Below are 17,929 nucleotides of genomic sequence, written 5' to 3'. Positions count from 1 at the left end.
TTTCTTTAAGGAAACATTAACAAGTTTGTTTCTATATACCGATGGCTGCTATTCTTGCATTTATATAGACATTTAGCCACTTTTTGAGATATAATTAATTTTCCATAAAGTTAATTCATTTAAAGTATATACTTAGGATTGGAGGCATGGCTCAGGGGGTATGGCCCCTGCCAATGAGTGGAAGTGTCAGATACCAAGTTCGAGTCCCGGTCTCCAATAAAAGAGTACATACTTCACTAAATTTTAGTATTTTTGCTGAGTTTATAGTCATCACCAGACTCTTTTTTTTAAAAATTTAATTTAATTTTATTTTAGAACATACTGTACAGAGGGGCTACAATTACATGGGCAGGATAATGCATACATTTCTTTTTTTTTTAATATTATTTTATTTTATTTGAGAACATACTGTACAGAGGGGCTACAATTACATGGGCAGGATAATGCATACATTTCTTACCAAGCATTGCAGCCTCCTCCTTTGTTTACCCTTCACCTCCCTTCCCAGCCTCCCCCCTCCCCCCACCCAAATATACCCCCCCCCACCGACATTGTAAAGCTGGTTTTGACATGACATTTTGTACTTCTCATTGTTGCAACAGGTCCACCTGAATCCTTAAACGACTTGTTTGCCCCCATCTCCTCCACATGTTATACTGACATCAAATATAGTGAAAGCGGGGGTTACACTGTGGGGGAGGGACATACAAAGCAACAAAGAAATAATCTTATAAATGCGTTAGAAACATATGCATGAAAGAAACGAAAACATTAAAATACATATTTAAGGGTTCATTTTCCTAACATCACATTATCTGACCTTTTCTGCTTGACTCATACCTATACTAGATATTGCAAATAAGGGAAACCATGGGACCTATGCTTCTTTGGGCCTTCACCAGACTTTTAACTCTAGAACTTTATCATCTTCTTAAAAAGCTTTGCATTTATTAGCTGTCACTCTCATTAGTCAATTTCTGATCTATTTCCTGTCTTTATATATTTGCTTATTCTGGACATGTCAGACAAATGAAGAGTAGCAAACACAAGACCCTGAGTTCAAATCCCAGTACTGCCTCAAAAGATAGATGGAATGTGATCTTTTTTTTTTTTTTTTGGTTGGTCCTGGGACTTGAACTCTGGGCCTGAGCCACAGCGCCACTTCCAGTTTTCTGGTGGTTTATTGGAGATAAGAGTTTTATGGCTTTTCTGGCCTGGGCTGGCTTTGAACGGCATCCCTTAGCTCTCAGGCTCCTGAATAGCTAGGATTACAGGTGTGAGCCACTGGCGCCTGGCTGGAATGTGATCTTTTGTGTCTTAGTTTTTTCCTCTTAGCATTATGATTTTGAGGTTCATCCACATTGTAATGTATGTTAGTATTTCATTTCTCTTTATTGCCAAATAATTTTCCATTATATGGAAAACTACATTTTATTGATGGACATTTATTTGGCTTATTCAGTTTAGCGATAATCTGAACATAATGGTTTTTTTCTCTCCTGTTGGTCATGGGGCTCAAACTCAAGTTCATTGACTTGCATTCTGTATGAAGGAGGGTGGACTAGGCAGTCAGGAGATGCTAGCTTGGTGCTTTCTTCTGCAGCATTCACTTCTATGGCTGAGTTCCCTACAATGTGAGTGCTTAATGATGCTTTCTAAATTAAGTTTAGTGCTATGTTTTTGGGTTAGTATTATTGCAAGTAGTTTTTTAAAAATTATATTACACATTGTTTTGTACCTACCACATGTGTAAACAGATTTTTCTTTTCTTGGTTTCTGTCTTTTACTCTCCTCTGTCTTTCTCTGGACATTTCTCCCTTCCACCTTCCCCTTTCCCTTTTTCCCCCTCTCTAATTTTACTCTAGTTGAGTAAAAGTGGTGAATACATAGAAATACTTAAAAAGATTACACAATGATTCTCAAATTTGTGTCATTAGAATAACACAAATTGCACTAGGAATGTGGTTTAGCGGTAGAGTACTTGCCTAGCATGCATGAATTGCTCAGTACCACATAAACAGAAAAATCCAGGAGTAGCTCTGTGGCTCAAGTGGTAGAGTACTAGGCTTGAGCAAAAGAAGCTCAGGGATGGTGCCCAGGCCCTGAATGCAAGCCCAGCCCTGGCAAAAAATAAATAAAGAAAAAAGAATAACCCAAATTGCTTAGTTAAAATGCAGATGCCCTAGCTCCACCTTGGAAATTGTGGTTCAAACAATTTTCAATAAGTATTCTAGGTGATTTTGATGTAGGTAGTCACTATAACCTGAGGATAATTTGGTCTGTTGTTGCCCGTCATACCGTCATTCTGGCAGGGGCTATTTCACATAAGAGTCCTTTGATACATGGTATGGGTAGATAGCCTGGAGGATCAAGAGACCACAGACTAGAGGCTAGAGGACGCAGGGAGAGCGGGTTTGTAGAAGTCATAACGAGGCAGCCATGACTTTGCTCTAATCCCCAAAATTAATTTTTTGCTCTTCAGTTGGCATCTGAAGTAGTTCTGGATCATGGGTCAAGGTACTGAAATTATTCTTGGACTGTTATATATGAAAACAATCTTTATTACTAAAGCATGTACCTGTGTAAATAAAAACAACCTTAGCATCCCTTTTTGTTTGTTTGTGTCGGCAGTACTGGAGTTTGGAGTTAGGGTTTTGTGCTTGCTAGGCAGGAGCTCTACAGACAGAGTCAAACTTCAGCCAACCTTTGCCTCTTAGCAAGGTGTCCTTTGGGGGCAGTTAGTCTATTTATAAAGAAATTCAGCGCATTATCTTGGTTTTCTGAGCCCCATGTCAAGCTAGCTCTCTGAGCAATCATTTTGCACTGAATACAACTGACTATAAATGCTAAGTTCTTAATGGCTCTTACTTGTTTTTTCTTTTTATTATTATCTATGCAGAAAATGAAGGAAATAATGGGAAGAGGAAGGCTATACAATGTGTTATTCAGCTACAGAAGAGAATGATGAATGCCACCAACAGGGAGAGACAAATATCAAAGGTATCAACTACACTTTTAATCCAGGCTGAATTCATGCCAGGACATCTTTTTAAAATTTTTTTTTTGTCAGTTGTGGGGCTTGAACTCTGGGCCTGAGCGCTGTAGGACCTCTTTTTTTAAGCAAGCCAATTCAGTTTTCTCCATGCAATTATTTTTGAGGAAACACAGTTAAAATGAGTAAAAGCATGGATGATACATGGTTCTTGCCATCAAAGAGCATTAGCAGTAGGAAGATGGATGACACAAATCTGTGCACAGATACATAAAAGATGACAGTGCTCCAAGATGCTTGGGGAGAAGGTACAGGAGAAACTTTAGGAACTGAGACCTCCGAGGAATTGCTGTTGGCAGGGAGGTCATAAAGTGTTCATTAAGAAAGAATTTTTCTCTGAAGGAAATTGGGAGGTGTATAAAATTTCAACAGGTGATGCTAGAGGAAATTGCAGGTTAGTTATGATGTAAGTAAAAGGCAGCTTTGATAGGGATTACAAAAAATCAAACATGGCATCCAGAGACAATTAAATTTAGCTTAAGCATCTTTTGTGTTTAAATATGTGTGAGCTCCAGATTTGATTGTGTCTTAGAGCCAATCCTTAACATTTTAACTGTTAACAAAGTGCTTTTTTAAAACTCTAACTTGACCTATTATTCCCCACTAGTTACCCTACCTTCTATAAATTTTCACAATCCCTTGGAATAAATCTATCTTGAATCTTTCCCAAAGAATGGAAATACCTTTAATATATCTGTTTCATTCCTGTCTTCCTGTCCTGGTTCAAAATGCAGGTAGGAAGAGCCAGGTAATTTCTTAAACTTTGAGAAACAAAGAGATTAAAGACCCAGTATCATGTTGTATCCTGTTGTTGTCAGAGCAGAGTGGGTAGCAGCCCCTTCTCCTAATCCCCAGCCATCCATAGACTGGTCACCTCCACTACAAGGGGGATTGTCTCAGTCCCAGGTTAGATATTGTGATCTTAAAAATCTTACAGTGTCTCACGGCAAAATGATCCTTTGTAATTACAATGTAATATGTTATGTTAAAATGGAAGCCAAGGTATCAGCAACTGTAGTAAGTGTCTCTGATTTACCGTCTCTAAACATCTTTGCTTGACATAGTAGTGGCAAGCCCTGTTTATAATATTTATAAGAATGGGAGATAGATGTTCTTACTTCCATTTCCATGAGAAAGGTGAAGTTTAGACAGGACAATTAACTTGCTCAGGTTCCTACAGCTAACCTGGGTAAAGTAGTGTGGTGTCCTAGCCCAAAATCAATGTTTTCCCCATGCTCGAGAGTGATCTCCTTATTTGTTTTCCTTTTTTTTTTTTTTTTTTAAATACAGTTGCAAGAATGTAGTCAAGTAAGAAGAACATATGCAAGTAAATATGAGAGTCACGGATTTTTCTGTGGCCTTAGCATAGCTAAGAGTTATGGACTCCATGATAACTCTAGCTCTAAAGGTATCCTTGTACTATATGTCACAATATGTGGTTGAAAACATGAACTTGGAGCTTAAATCCAGGCCCTACTTCTGTGCTATTCCTCTAGATATATTGCATCTCTCTGGTCTTAGTTTCCTCATCTGTAACATGGCGCTGATAACAATGATACTTAAGAAGATTATACAAATTAACATAGGCAAAATAATCAGAATCATATTTTTAAATTATGAGTTTTATTAGAGATGAGTATACATATGCATAATTTAATGAATTATTTTATGCTGATGTTACTGTTTTCTTTATCACCCCTACCACTGGACATGAACATATATATCTACAAACAAACATTGAAACTAAAAATTTTAATACTTATCTGGGAACATTCAGTTGTATGATTGGGAAACCCAGTTAGTAAGTACCTAAACACCCTCAATTTAATAGCTTTACTAGCCGGGCGCTGGTGGCTCATGCCTGTAATCCTAGCTACTCAGGAGGCTGAGATCTGAGGATCGTGGTTCAAAGCCAGCCCGGGCAGGAGAGACCGTGAGACTCCTATCTCCAATAAACCACCAGAAAACCGGAAGTGGTGCTGTAGCTCAAGTGGTAGAGCGCTCGCCTTGAGCTGAAGAGCTGAGGGACAGCGCCCAGGCCCAGAGTTCAAGCCCCACGACCGACAAAAAAAAAATAGCTTTACTAGTTTATTTTACTTATAGACTTGCTCTATAGATAGGAATAGGATTTATTAGAGCTACCAGATATAGTTAATGCTTTCATATTTTTTATGTAGATACATAGGATATAGTAGAGCATGGAATTCCCAACACATAAATCTGATAAATACTTTAAAAGAAAGAAGTACTTATTACCTGGATTTATTATTTTATGTTTTCTACATGTGTCAACTTATCATTATATATATCATAAAGATGTTCAAATATGTTTCAATAAAAAGTTGTCAAAATAGATCTTACGAGTTTATTTAAAAGCTGAGAACTCCAGATATCTTAGTTTGTTTTGTGATGCTGTAACAGAATATATGAAACTAGAGCATTTGTAAGAACAGAGATTTATGTCTTATACAAGGTTCTGAGGCTGGGAAGTCCGAAGTCCAGGGCCCACACTTACAAAGGCCTTCCTACTGCTTCATAACATAGCGGAAGTCAGCACATGGTAAAAGTGTGAGAGACAGAGAGAGAGAGAAGGGGCAAGCTCATGCTCCCTTGATAACAAATTCACTTCTGCAAGGGTGGCATTGATCTCTTCACCAGGGCAGGGCCTTCCTGAGTTGATTACCATTAGAGGTTCCATCCTCAATATTGTTGCATTGGAAACGACTTTTCCAACATGCTAACTTTGGAGGGATACGTTCTAACCATAGTCCAAATCGACATTAAAATTTGTTTTGAAATATAATCATTATGGATAATATTAAGCACCAAGAAAAGTAAGGCCCACAGACTGCTACAAGACAAGGGGGAATCAGTGAAGAGCTTGAGGCAGACAGAGGATTGTGTCTTTCTTGAGAGAGATATCTTTAGTACCAATATGGAGGCAGTGGCAGCTTCAAAATGGCTGTAATAAAGGGTTTAGGGAACAACAATGTGCTGGAGGATAAGCATTTGGAAATCGTTGTGCAGCAGAGTTTTCATAGCAATACCCAATTTTAACCTCAAGTGAATGTTCAGCGAGGATGAGATGTGGCTTGGAAGGGAACTCACGTAGAAACTCATGGGAAGGGGTGGGGAGGCTGGAAGCCCTCTAGAGACAGAGGACAGGAACTGCTCCATCTCACACCTTCACCGAAGGCCAAGGGTGGGTACCAGGCTTTCCCTGAAATGCTTGGTGACACAGGCTTATCATGTGTTTGACTTTCTGAACGCTGTAGTGAGATGGAACTTTGTCATAAGAGCAGACTTTTATGAGGTTCTCATCAAATCCTTTGGTCAGAGTTTGGTCAGTTAGAAGTGGTTTAGACATAGACATTTCTTTGTGGTAGGTTTTCTAGGTAATGAAGCTGCTTGTTCTGCTTGCAACAGCTCTTATCACCATCTAAATCACTCACCCACACCCACTGTGGCCACACACCCCTGCACCAAGGCATGGTTCTTTCTTTCTTTTTCAAAACCACTTCATTGAAAGATTATTTACGTGCCATATAATTTACCCCTTTAAAATATACAACTTCAGGGGCTGGGAAAGTGGCTCAGTGGTAGAGCGCTTGCCTTGCATGCCTGAGGCCCTGGGTTCGATTCCTCAGCACCACATAAGCAAAAAAGAAAAAAGCCGGAAGTGGCACTGTGGCTCAAGTGGTAGAGTGCTAGCCTTGAGCTGAAGAGCTGAGGGACAGCGCCCAGGACCAGAGTTCAGGCCCCATGACCAGACCCCCCCAAAATATATACAACTTCATGAATTGGGGTATATTGCATCAATGTACCCCATTTAACTATTTCAATGATATTAATTATATTCAAAATGTTGTGGAAAGTTCCAGAACTTTCCCATCACAGAAATTGTCCAACCATTAAGCAATACCTTCCCATGTTCCTCTCCTCATGGCCCATCATAACCCCTTCGCTGCATCTTCATGAATATGCCTGCTACAGATATTTTGTATCATTGGAATCATACAATATTCGTTTGGCTTGTTGCAATTAGCAAAGTGTCTGTAAGGTCATTCATGTTACAGCACACATCAGATCCAGTCTTTCTTATGTCTGACTAACCTATTTTAAAAATTCTGTACAAAAATATGTTCGGGTGTCTCTTTTTTGATGATTTTGAGTATGTACCTAGGAGGCAATTGTTAGATCATAGGGTAATTCTGTTTAGCCTTTTGGGGGAATCTCTAGTTTTTAAACAATTTTGGTATCTAACTTATTGTTTCTTCTCTATTAATTTTCTTTCAATACTGAGTATTGACTGCAGAACTTTGCTCATGCTAGACAATTGCTCTACTACTCACCATGTCCCCTCCTGTTTTGACATAGGGTCTTACAGTAACTTTGCCCAGCCGGGCCTCAAGCCACAATTCTCTTGCCTCTGTCTTTCAAGTAACTGGTATTATAGGCATGTGTTACCATGCGTGGCATCTACTGTATCATAACTCTTGGTGATTTCAGTGTCTGCACAATGGCCTGGCCTCTCAATTCTTGACCTCTGCTTCACATCAGCATTTTGTCCTTCATACCATTTCCCTTTCACTTCCTCACTCTCATCGCCATTTCCCTCGGCCTGCCATAGGTATGGCTTGTGTGGCCTTTATAGTCTCCATTGTATTCCTCTTTTGAGGAAGTAGGAAGAACACTGATCTTTTGCTTACAACAAAGAAATACCTGGATAATCTATAAAGCCATACGTTTTTGTTTCTTTTTCTGGTGGTTCTGGGGGTTTGAACTCAGGGTTTCATGCTTGCTGGGGTGGCACAATTCCATTGAACCACTGTTTTCACTAGTTATTTTAGGTTAGACTCTCCCTTCTTTTCTTCTCAACCTCATTGGGTTGTGGAAATGTGCTACTGCATCCATCTTCTGTCCATGGTGATGGAGTTCCAAGGACTTTTCTATGTGGGATGCGTAAACTACTATGATTACAGGCATGAATCATCAGTCCTAAACTCATAACTTTTCTTGAGCTTCTCAGAGAATTGAGGCCTAGATCAACCCGAGATTTAGGGAAAGTATGGTGCTCCAGGAAGAGATATGTCTTTCTTGCCTGGAGCAACTGTTCTAGACATGAACAGAAACTGGTCAGAAGAAATTCTGAATGTCTAATGGCTAAGTGTGGTTGAAAAGATGATTGCCTATGGGAGTCGTATACTGGAATGGAATTCGTGACTGCTAGCAAGGTGTTCTCCATTTGGAAGACTGGGAATGAGGCAGTAGGTTAAAGAATGCCACTGCTGTTAGGCCACAGGAGAAGAGTAGCCTCTCAGTTCAGGGAAGTACTAGGTTTACCCTGGATGCCTTATCCTTGTTTTCTTCAAGAATAAAGGCCCTATGCTGCTGAGAAAGGACAGCAAATGCTCTTACTTCAAGGTCCAGGTAAAGAAGTGTTGTGGCTGATACTTGATATTGTCCTACAGCTCTTGGATAAGTCTTCTCTGAACTTGTTTTTGTTTGTCTCATTTTGTTTTCCACTATTTTCTCTCTTCCTCCTTCAGTTGGGGCAATTTTCACTGACTCACTTCAACGCAGACCTCGTTTCCTCAGGTGAGCTGAGTCCACTAATAAACATATTGACATTGCTAGGTTTTCATAACAGCTTTTATCTCCAGGTTTGACATTTCCTCCTTCTTACACCTTCCATCTCTCTACTCATATACTCACGTGAGCAACCTATTTTCACACCTTAGACGTTAATACATTAACTGTAAGTATTTAAATTTCCTACCTCAGGCCAAGAATTCTAGCTACTTAGGAGACAGAGTTTGAAAGGATCATGGTTCAAAGCCAGCTCAGACAAAAAATTACTGAGACCTCATCTCAACAAATAACTCAGGCATAATAATGCATACTGTAATGGCAACAACAGCAGTAGCTGAAGTAGGAAGATTGCAATGTGGGAAGAGGGCGAATAAAACTCTCCACCACTAGGGGGAGGTAGGACCCCTGAGATTGTCCAACTTTTGAGAAGGCACACAGTAGAGGCTGAAGCAGGATGCAGAAAGTGGCATGAACAAGGCTAGCAAGAGTAGACAAAACACTTTACTACTAGAGGAAGGCACAAAAGCCTGGAGAGAGAATCTCTTTGAGGTCCAAGATCATGGTGAAAGCCTAAGGCTGAAGTGGAATAGAACATTGTGAGAAACTTTCTAGGGCCGGGGATGTGGCTGTGGTTGAACATCTGACTAGCAAGTTGAAGTTCAAACCCCATCCTACCACCACAAAATAAAAGAAGAAGAAAAGAGAAAAATAAACAGCCAATAGACTCTCCTTCCTCCAACCTCTCTGGTAACCCACCTCACGCTAAGTACAGGTCATACTGGACCGATGGAAAATCTGTGGTGTACCGAGAGTCAAGGCAATGACAATGAACACGATGGGATATGAACTCTGACCACAGTGACTCAGTTCCACACAGCAGCAGCCCAGATAAAGAGAAGTTATTCACATGTCCATACATGAAGCTGTTTACCCTAGCAGCTACTGACCTGCGTGCTTTGAGGCACGGAGCTGAGGAAGACCAGCACACAGTCAAGAGGTAGCACTCGACTGACTCATGCTCACACATGGCCCAGATAGTTGAATGATCAGAAAGAGGATTTAGCTTAACTGTTTGGTGGTACTGGGGTTTGAACTCAGTCCCTCATGTGTGCCTTACCACGTGAGGTATTCTCCCAGCCTTGTATGCTTTATTTTTTGGATTGTGTCTTATATTTTAAAAAATTATCTTTAAGTAGTTGTAGCAAGGATTTGTCATTCAGTAAAGCAGGTTATGAATACAACCCATCTTGGTTAATGTCTTGTATAGTTTGCCCAGGTTGGCCTTGGATCGCAATTTTCCTACTTCAGATACTGGTGTTGTTGCTATTATAGTATGCATTATTATGCCTGAGTTATTTGTTGAGATGAGGTCTCAGTAATTTTTTGTCCGAGCTGGCTTTGAACCATGATCCTTTCAAACTCTGTCTCCTAAGTAGCTAGAATTCTTGGCCTGAGGTAGGAAATGTAAATATTTACAGTTAATGTATTAACGTCTAAGGTGTGAAAATAGGTTGCTCACGTGAGTATATGAGTAGAGAGATGGAAGGTGTAAGAAGGAGGAAATATCAAACCTGGAAATAAAAACTGTTATGAAAACCTAGCAATGTCAATATGTTTATTAGTGGACTCAGCTCACCTGAGGAAACGAGGTCTGCGTTGAAGGTGAGTCAGTGAAAATTGCCCCAAGTGAAGGAGGAAGAGAGGAAAGAGTGGAAAACAAAATGAGACAAACAAAAACAAGTTCAGAGAAGACTTATCCAAGAGCTGTAGGACAATATCAAACTAATAATCATGCCATTAGAACCTCAATGGGAAGGGGCAGGAGGAGTATTCGAAGCATGATAGGCAGGGTGAGCCTTTTATCCCCAGTGCAGTCTCCTCATTCTTGCTTTCATTAGTGTGAACTATGTGAACAGTCTTACCTCTCAAATTTGATTTCTAGAACATAGAGTATTCATGTGTTCAACCTAAGATTCCGATGAAGTATCTACTATGGGCTAGATCTAGCTGGCAGCTAACTGGCCAGATAGATCTGGTGCTCCCTGCTCTCTCAGCTGGAGTCACAAACTATCATTGTTATATTAAAATATGAATTAGCATATTAAATAATATTGCAGTAACTAACCCTAGCCCAACAATTGACTATCAATATCACGAGTGAGCTCCATAGACCCTGGTTCATGGGACTATGGTCCTGACTATTAAACACGTGGCCTGAGGTCTTCCCGGGCATTTCCTCCTAAGTTAATCAAGTATTTAAAAAGTGAGCTTGTAATCTATCCTCATCATTCATATAGTGAGACATTATTGATTTTTATCAGTTTACTAAATATCTCATATTTTTCTGACAAGAAATTTGGGCAATTATAATAAGACACAAAAAAGGTCAAGTCCAATTTACCGTATTTTAAATGTTTATTCTTTTTTGGTCAGTTGTGAGGCCTGAACTCTGGGCCTGGGCGCTGTCCCTCAGCTCTTCAGCTCAAGGCTAGTGCTCTACCACTTGAGCCACAGTGCCATTTCCGGCTTTTTCTGTTTCTGTGGTGCTGAGGAATTGAACCCAAGGCCTCATGCATGCAAGGTAAGCACTCTACCATTGAGCCACTTTCCCAGCCCCTAAACATTTAGTCTTTATTTTTTTTTATTGGTAATTTTGAGATAGATGGATGATTTTTTTAAAAAAGTTTATTTTTTGTTGTTATTATAAAGGTAATAGAGGTGTTTTAATTGGTCTGAGTGAACCAGAAGAAATATATAGTTTTATTTGACTTTCTGTGGTGTATATAGACAGCAATACAGTTTCTGTGGTCACACACTGAGTCATTTGAAAACAGCAGATGGGCAGGAAGTTATAGCTCCATAGCTTAGATACTGAATCTGACTACAATAAATGTTCAGACTGAAAACCACATGTCATGTGGTAGGAGAATAAAGTTAATTGCTAGGGGGCTCTTGTGGGCAGTAGGATCTTTTTCTTTGTCCATCAGAACATTTTTTTTTCAGTCAGTCCTGAGGCTTGAACTCAGGGCCTGGGCACTGTCCCTGAGCTCTTTTTGCTCAAGGCTAGTGCTCTACTACTTTGAGCCACAGCTCCACTTCCAGTTTTTGAGTGGTTAATTGGAGAGAGAGTCTTTTCTGCCCAGGCTGACTTTGAACTGGGATCCTCAAATCTCAGCCTCCTAAGTGGCTAGGATTACAGCCATGAGCCACCAGTGCCTGGCTCACCAGAATATTTTATTAGAATAGATTTAATTACTTCTCATGAAAGATAGTTGATGGTGTATGGCTTGAATGTTCATGTGTTAGGAGCTTTGGATGTGCTCAGAATGAGTTAATGCTGTTAGTGTGGCAGTGGAGCAGTTTTGGGGAGTGGGCTCCTGATAAAATTAAGTTCAGCCCCCTCACATCTCTCTCCACTCTGTGTATGCTCTCTTTCTCTTCTGCCTTCTGCCAAAGAGAAGGCCCTTACCAGATGTGGGCCCATGACCTTGGACTTCTAAGACTTCTAAGAATCTATGTTCTTTATAAATTTCCCAGTTTCCAATATACTGCTATCGCTGCCAACAAAACTGGGACTGAAAATTGGTGTTGAGAAGTAGGATTGTGACTGACAAATACCTAGAAACCTGGAAGCAGCTTTGGAACTTGGTAGTGGGTAGTGGCTAGGAGATTTTGGAGAAGGCTAGGGAAAAAAAAAACCCAAACCTAACAACTCTAGATTACTGCAAATGGAGAATGTCTGAGGCTTCTTAGCAATTACTTAAATGGTTCTGATAAAAATATTGGTAGAGGGCTGGGAAGGTGGCTCAGTGGTAGAGTGCTTGCCTTGTATACATGAAACCCTGCGTTCGATTCCTCAGCACCACATAAGCAGAAAAAGCTGGAAGTGGCACTGTGGCTCAGGTGGTAGAGCGTTAGCCTTGAGCTGAAGAGCTGAAAGACAGCGCCCAGGCCCAGAGTTTAAGCCCCACGACTGACAAAAATAAATAGTGGTAGAAATGTGAATAATAGGGTCATTCTGAGAAATTAGAATTAAGACCATTCTTGTTATACCGTGGGAAAGAAGTTCGCAGGTTTATGTTCTAGATCTAGGGTTTTGTGGAAGGTAGAACTTAGTAGTGATGAACTAGGATATCTGAGCAGAAAAAATAGCTAAGCAGAAAAGCATTCAAGATATAGCACAGTTTCTTTTAAGCACTTGATATAAAAGAGAGTATTAATTCAAAGATGAGTTTTTTTAATGAAAAGGAAAGCAGAGCAAAGTTTTGAAAAAAAAAATCCCAGCTTAGCCCTGTAAATAATGCAAAGATATGTTTAGATGAGCAAACAAAGGGCTGGCCAAGGGACCCTTTGCTAAGAATGGGACCTGGTGACATTCATTAAATCAATGGGATAAAGACTCTGAAGGCATCTTGTGATCTTCAAGGCTGTCCCTCTTATTACACGTCCAGAATAGAACCTTGAGGACAAAATGTAATGAGAAATAATCCTGGGACTTCAGACTTTGATGCTCATGACCCTCTTGGGACTCTGCTCCTCAGCCGCAGCTCAAGCAGGCCCGGCTATGACTTCAGATGCAAGCACTGGGTGTTTACAGCATCTCTTCATTGTGCCACATCTATTGGGCACATAGAGTTTACAAGCCATGGATGCCAAAGACAGTGTGCTTAGGATGCAGACTATGGGGCAAAAGGAGATTATTTGCTAGCTAGCTGTAAGAATTTATGTTGTTTCCGTTATGTTGGGTTTTAGGCTTTGGGCACCAGTTATCCTTTCTTCTTGCCCATTTCTCCCTTTTTGAGTGGGAATGTCAATCGTATTCCTGTCCCACCATTGTATTGGAGGCATGCGATTTGTTAATTCCACAGACTCACAGCTGGAGAGGAAATTGCCTCTGGATGAATCATGCGTTGAGTCCCACCCATGTCTCACTCAGATGAGACCCTGTACTTTGAACTTAAACTGAATGAATTGAGACTTTGGTCCTGTTGATATGATGAACATATTTTGCATATGAAGAGGGTCAATGATGTAATTTTGTGGTTTGAGTGTGCCCCCCAAATTTATGGGTTGGAAAACTTACTTTTCAATGTAACTGTCTTGAGAGATTGGCTCTTTAAGAACTATTAGGTCATGACAGTTCTGTTCTCATAAATAGATGAATACCATTACCATTATCATACAGTGGGTTCTTTTTTGGTCAGTCGTGGGCCTGAGCACTGTCCCTGAGCATTTTTGCTCAAGGCTGGTGCTCTACCACTTGAGCCACAGTACCACTTCTGCCATTTTTCTGTGACTAATTGGAGGTTAAGCCAGCCTGCATGGTCTGGCTTTGAACCATGATCCTCAGATCTCAGCCTCCTGAGTAGCTAGGACTATAGGCATGAGCCACTGTGACTGGCAGGAGTGGATTCTTTATAAAAGGATGAGTTTCCCCTTCTCCTCCTCCGTCTCCTCATTTCTTCTTCTGTCTCCTCATTTCTTCCTCCATTTCCTGTTCCTCTCTCTCCTCTTCCTCCATCACCTCCTTCTCTTTCCTCTCTCCCAATACCTCCAACAAGAAGGTCTTTGCTAAGTGCAAGATCATTAACCTTATCCATCTTGGATTTCCCAACTTCTGGAACGATAAGAAGCAAATCTCTATTCCTTAAACATTATAGAGTTTTAGTCAACTTCCAATCTTACAACAAAATGGGCAGTGGGATTAAAGAGAGAGAGAGAAAAAAAGTTTATTCTGGCTCATGGTTTCAGAGGTTCCAGTCTGAAATTGGGGTGATGCACTGCTTTTAGGCTGGTGGCAAGGCAGCACAGCACAGCATGGTGGGAGGGTGTAATGGAGCAAAATCACTTCTATCTACAGTCAGGGAGCAAAATAGAAACAAAGGAGGGGGGAGTGGTGAGGTCACGGTTCCTCTCAAATGTATTCCTATTAAGACCTCCTAGTGACCCATTTGAAATTTCCACCATCTCCTACTAACACTTGCCTGTTGATCAGGCATTCAACAGGTAAGCTTTTAGGGGACATCCAAAGTCCAAACAATAGCACCTCAGCTCAAGCATTTTGTTAGCAAAACATAAACTACACTGGGAGAGGGCAAATGAATCACAGGAGCTCTTTATTGTCTTAATCGACAGATAGAGAAGTTAAGCAGTGGGCCAGGATGATATGGGAAGGAGGGTGTGAACAGATCAGTCATGAAAGTGAAGGCGCCATTCAGATATCTGTAGTTTAACAAACAATTTTAATGAGGCCAAGAAAATAATGAAAAGTTAAGTAGTTCATGAGAAAAGGTTGGGTAGGAAAATTTCCAAGGTAACACCTTTTATTATTATTAGTTAATTTTATTTTATTGTAACGATGCTGTACAAAGCGGTTACAGTTACATGAGTAGGGTAATGAGTACATTTCTTGTTGACCATTGTTACCCCCTCTTTTGTGTTCCTTCCCTCCCCCGTTATTATTATTTTTTAAAGAATAAAAATAGAACAGAATTTATCATAGCTCAACTGTTAAGAGAGAGTTCTCTTCTTTAATAATTAGCATATAATATTGACTTGCCACTGTGACATCTTACAGGTTTCCCCAGTGATCTAGTTTCTGTCATTATCTACGAGGCTAAGTGACTTGGCATAGATAATGAGTTGTAATCTGGAATACAAATCCAAAGTGCCCATGCTCTTTCTTAAGCACTGTGTCTCAGTGCTGCCTGTGCATCTGCGTGGCCTGCACGGTAGTGAGTTATATGGGCAGTGGGAGCTATGTGAGGGCTGTGTGCTCAGGAGGTGTGTGCAGCATGCCAGGCATATGGTGACACCTGGGCAGTCAGGAAGTCTACAAGAAGGATGGAGCAGTGGTCATGTCTGAACTCATCTCTAACATGAAGGAGCTAGTCAACCTGCCAGCCTGTGATTATGGTAGATGCAGAGTTGCAGGAAATCTGGATACTAACCCTGGCTCTCTCAGTGAGTGCCCTGTTGACTACTGTATTCCTACTTATTTATTTTGCTTTGTAACTACAGTTCTGTCTCTTAAAGGAGGACAGTTAGACATGAAGTCACTCTAAGGCCTTAGAGTCTAGTGAAGTGTGTAAAATTCATCTGGCAAAATGAAGTTTTGGACAAATATACACTGACATTTTTGTTATGACTTTGTTTTGGGTGAAAGTTGCTGTGAAGTACAGAGGTGATGTTGGGGGTCAGGAGCTGAGGGAATCCAGTCAAGGTGACCCACTGGGCAGCTGCCTGGGGCTTTGCGAGCTGCATGATTTTTTTGTCCTTTGGAGACACTGTCTGGCAGCTTGGCATTTAAGGGTTTCTTTGCCTAATTACAGCGGAGTGACAGCACATTGGCTGGGTTGATGTCTGTGTATTCACTGGTGCTTTGGACACAATTATAATAGTAAATATTTTGGGTAATGGAGGCACCTACTGTTTGTTTTGAGGAAGGCTAACTTTAGTCCTTTGAATTCAAGTGTTTGTGTATGTGCACATGTGTGTATACATGTATATGTATAAAGCTTGATTTACAATTAGGAATAATAAGAGATGAACAATAATTAATAATAACCTAGAACAATTATTCACTGTACTTTAATAAAAGTCATGTGAATGTGGTTTCTTCCTCTCTCTAGAATTTTCCATTGAATATTTTCTGACCACTTTGACCATGGTAACTGAAACTGTGGGGAGTGAAACTGAACCTAGCAGGGGATTAGAACACTGAGATCTCTTAAGGGAGGATTTATGTGGACCTGAAATGTATGTGGATAGGGGTTATTTTTTTACACTGATGCTATTGGCAATGGAAATATTCCATAGAAACCTCACTCAAAAAATTTAGAGCAGATGAAATTTACAGCCAGGCACTCAGAGAAGGAGATCTTGCTGAGGGAGAAAAGTGAGACCCCGAATAGGTGACTGGTGGGAAGATCAGTTTTCCTTAGAGTTTTGGGGCAAGGCATTGGCTGGCCTCAGTTGGTGGCTAACAAACCTATAACCAACATGAATATTTCTTCAGAAAAGGAAAATTGATCAGTAGTGGAGACATTATCAGTCTAAGGAGAAACTGACTTTGATGTGGTTGTTCACTGAATTGTTACAGATAGGTGGTAGTTAGTTGATCTTCCTTAATAATTAATGGATGTTTAGAAGTGAGATATAGAATAAAAAAATTTCCTGCAAGCCTTCCAATACGTTGAAAATTTCCAAGAAGCTTTTCCTTAGATTTCTGGAGAAGTGGGCACTGTGCCCGGAATTTATTTCTTGTAACCATTTCTTCCTTAGATAGGTCTTGTTGTAGCTAAGCTCATTGAACTTGCTACTGAAGGTTGTGAGAAACAATGGCCAATGGCAGAAAACCTGATATCTGCTATGTGTGTACTAAATATTGTGTTGGGCCCTGGGAATACACAAAAATCCTCAAGAGCAAGATTATCTGTTGCTTTGATTTGAATAATCAAGCACATTTTGCTGATCTCCATTTACTTCTTTAGGTGTAGTAGTAAATGTAGTCTACTTTTCTGAGAGTGAAGTAATATTAATCTTTCTTTATCCACCTTCTATCCCCTACTGATGTTATTTTTGAAACAGATTATACTATAAAGCTAGTACTTGCTATAGTTTATTATGATGGAAACATATTGTTTTGGGCCTTTAATATATTTGGTGAGGGCTTAGTGCAAGAAGCCACAATTTAACAAATCTTTGGGTACACCAGTTAAACAAATTTTGATAAAAATTTGCAAATATATACTGATGTGGGATAAGTTATATATTCCTGTTTAATGTACTTTGGATCAAACAAGAGTGTTTCAGATTTTGGACTTTTGGGATATTTTGAAATATTTATGTGTATATAATGAGATCTCTTGGGGGTTGTGATCAAAACTAAACATGAGCTTTATATATTTTTGTGTGTGTATGTGTGTGCTGGTCCTGAGACTTGAACTCAGGGCCTGGGTGCCGTCCCTGAGCTTTTTTTTTCCTCTCAAGGCTAGTGCTTTCCCATTTGACTGACCTTAAAAGAATGGAATCTGCTAAAGAAAGTTCTTTACACAGAATGAAAATAATAAGGGAAGTAATCTTGGAATATCAAAAAGAAAGAACATAGTAAACAAAATATGGAAGAGAATATTTTCCTTCTCTTGCATCTCCTAAATTATGAGCTTGTGCACTCAACAGTATTACATGACTATCCTAAGTTAGAGGTTGAGCTGCAGCTCCGGGAAAACATTGTGTAGTCTTGGTTGTTACCCCCTCCCCAAGAGCATGAACACTGAAGTAGAT

This window comes from Dipodomys merriami, unplaced genomic scaffold, assembly GCF_024711535.1.
Source record: "Dipodomys merriami isolate MVZ:Mamm:240054 unplaced genomic scaffold, mDipMer1.0.p SCAF_30, whole genome shotgun sequence".
Taxonomy (NCBI): domain Eukaryota; kingdom Metazoa; phylum Chordata; class Mammalia; order Rodentia; family Heteromyidae; genus Dipodomys; species Dipodomys merriami.
Note: the sequence above shows the minus strand (reverse complement) of the source record.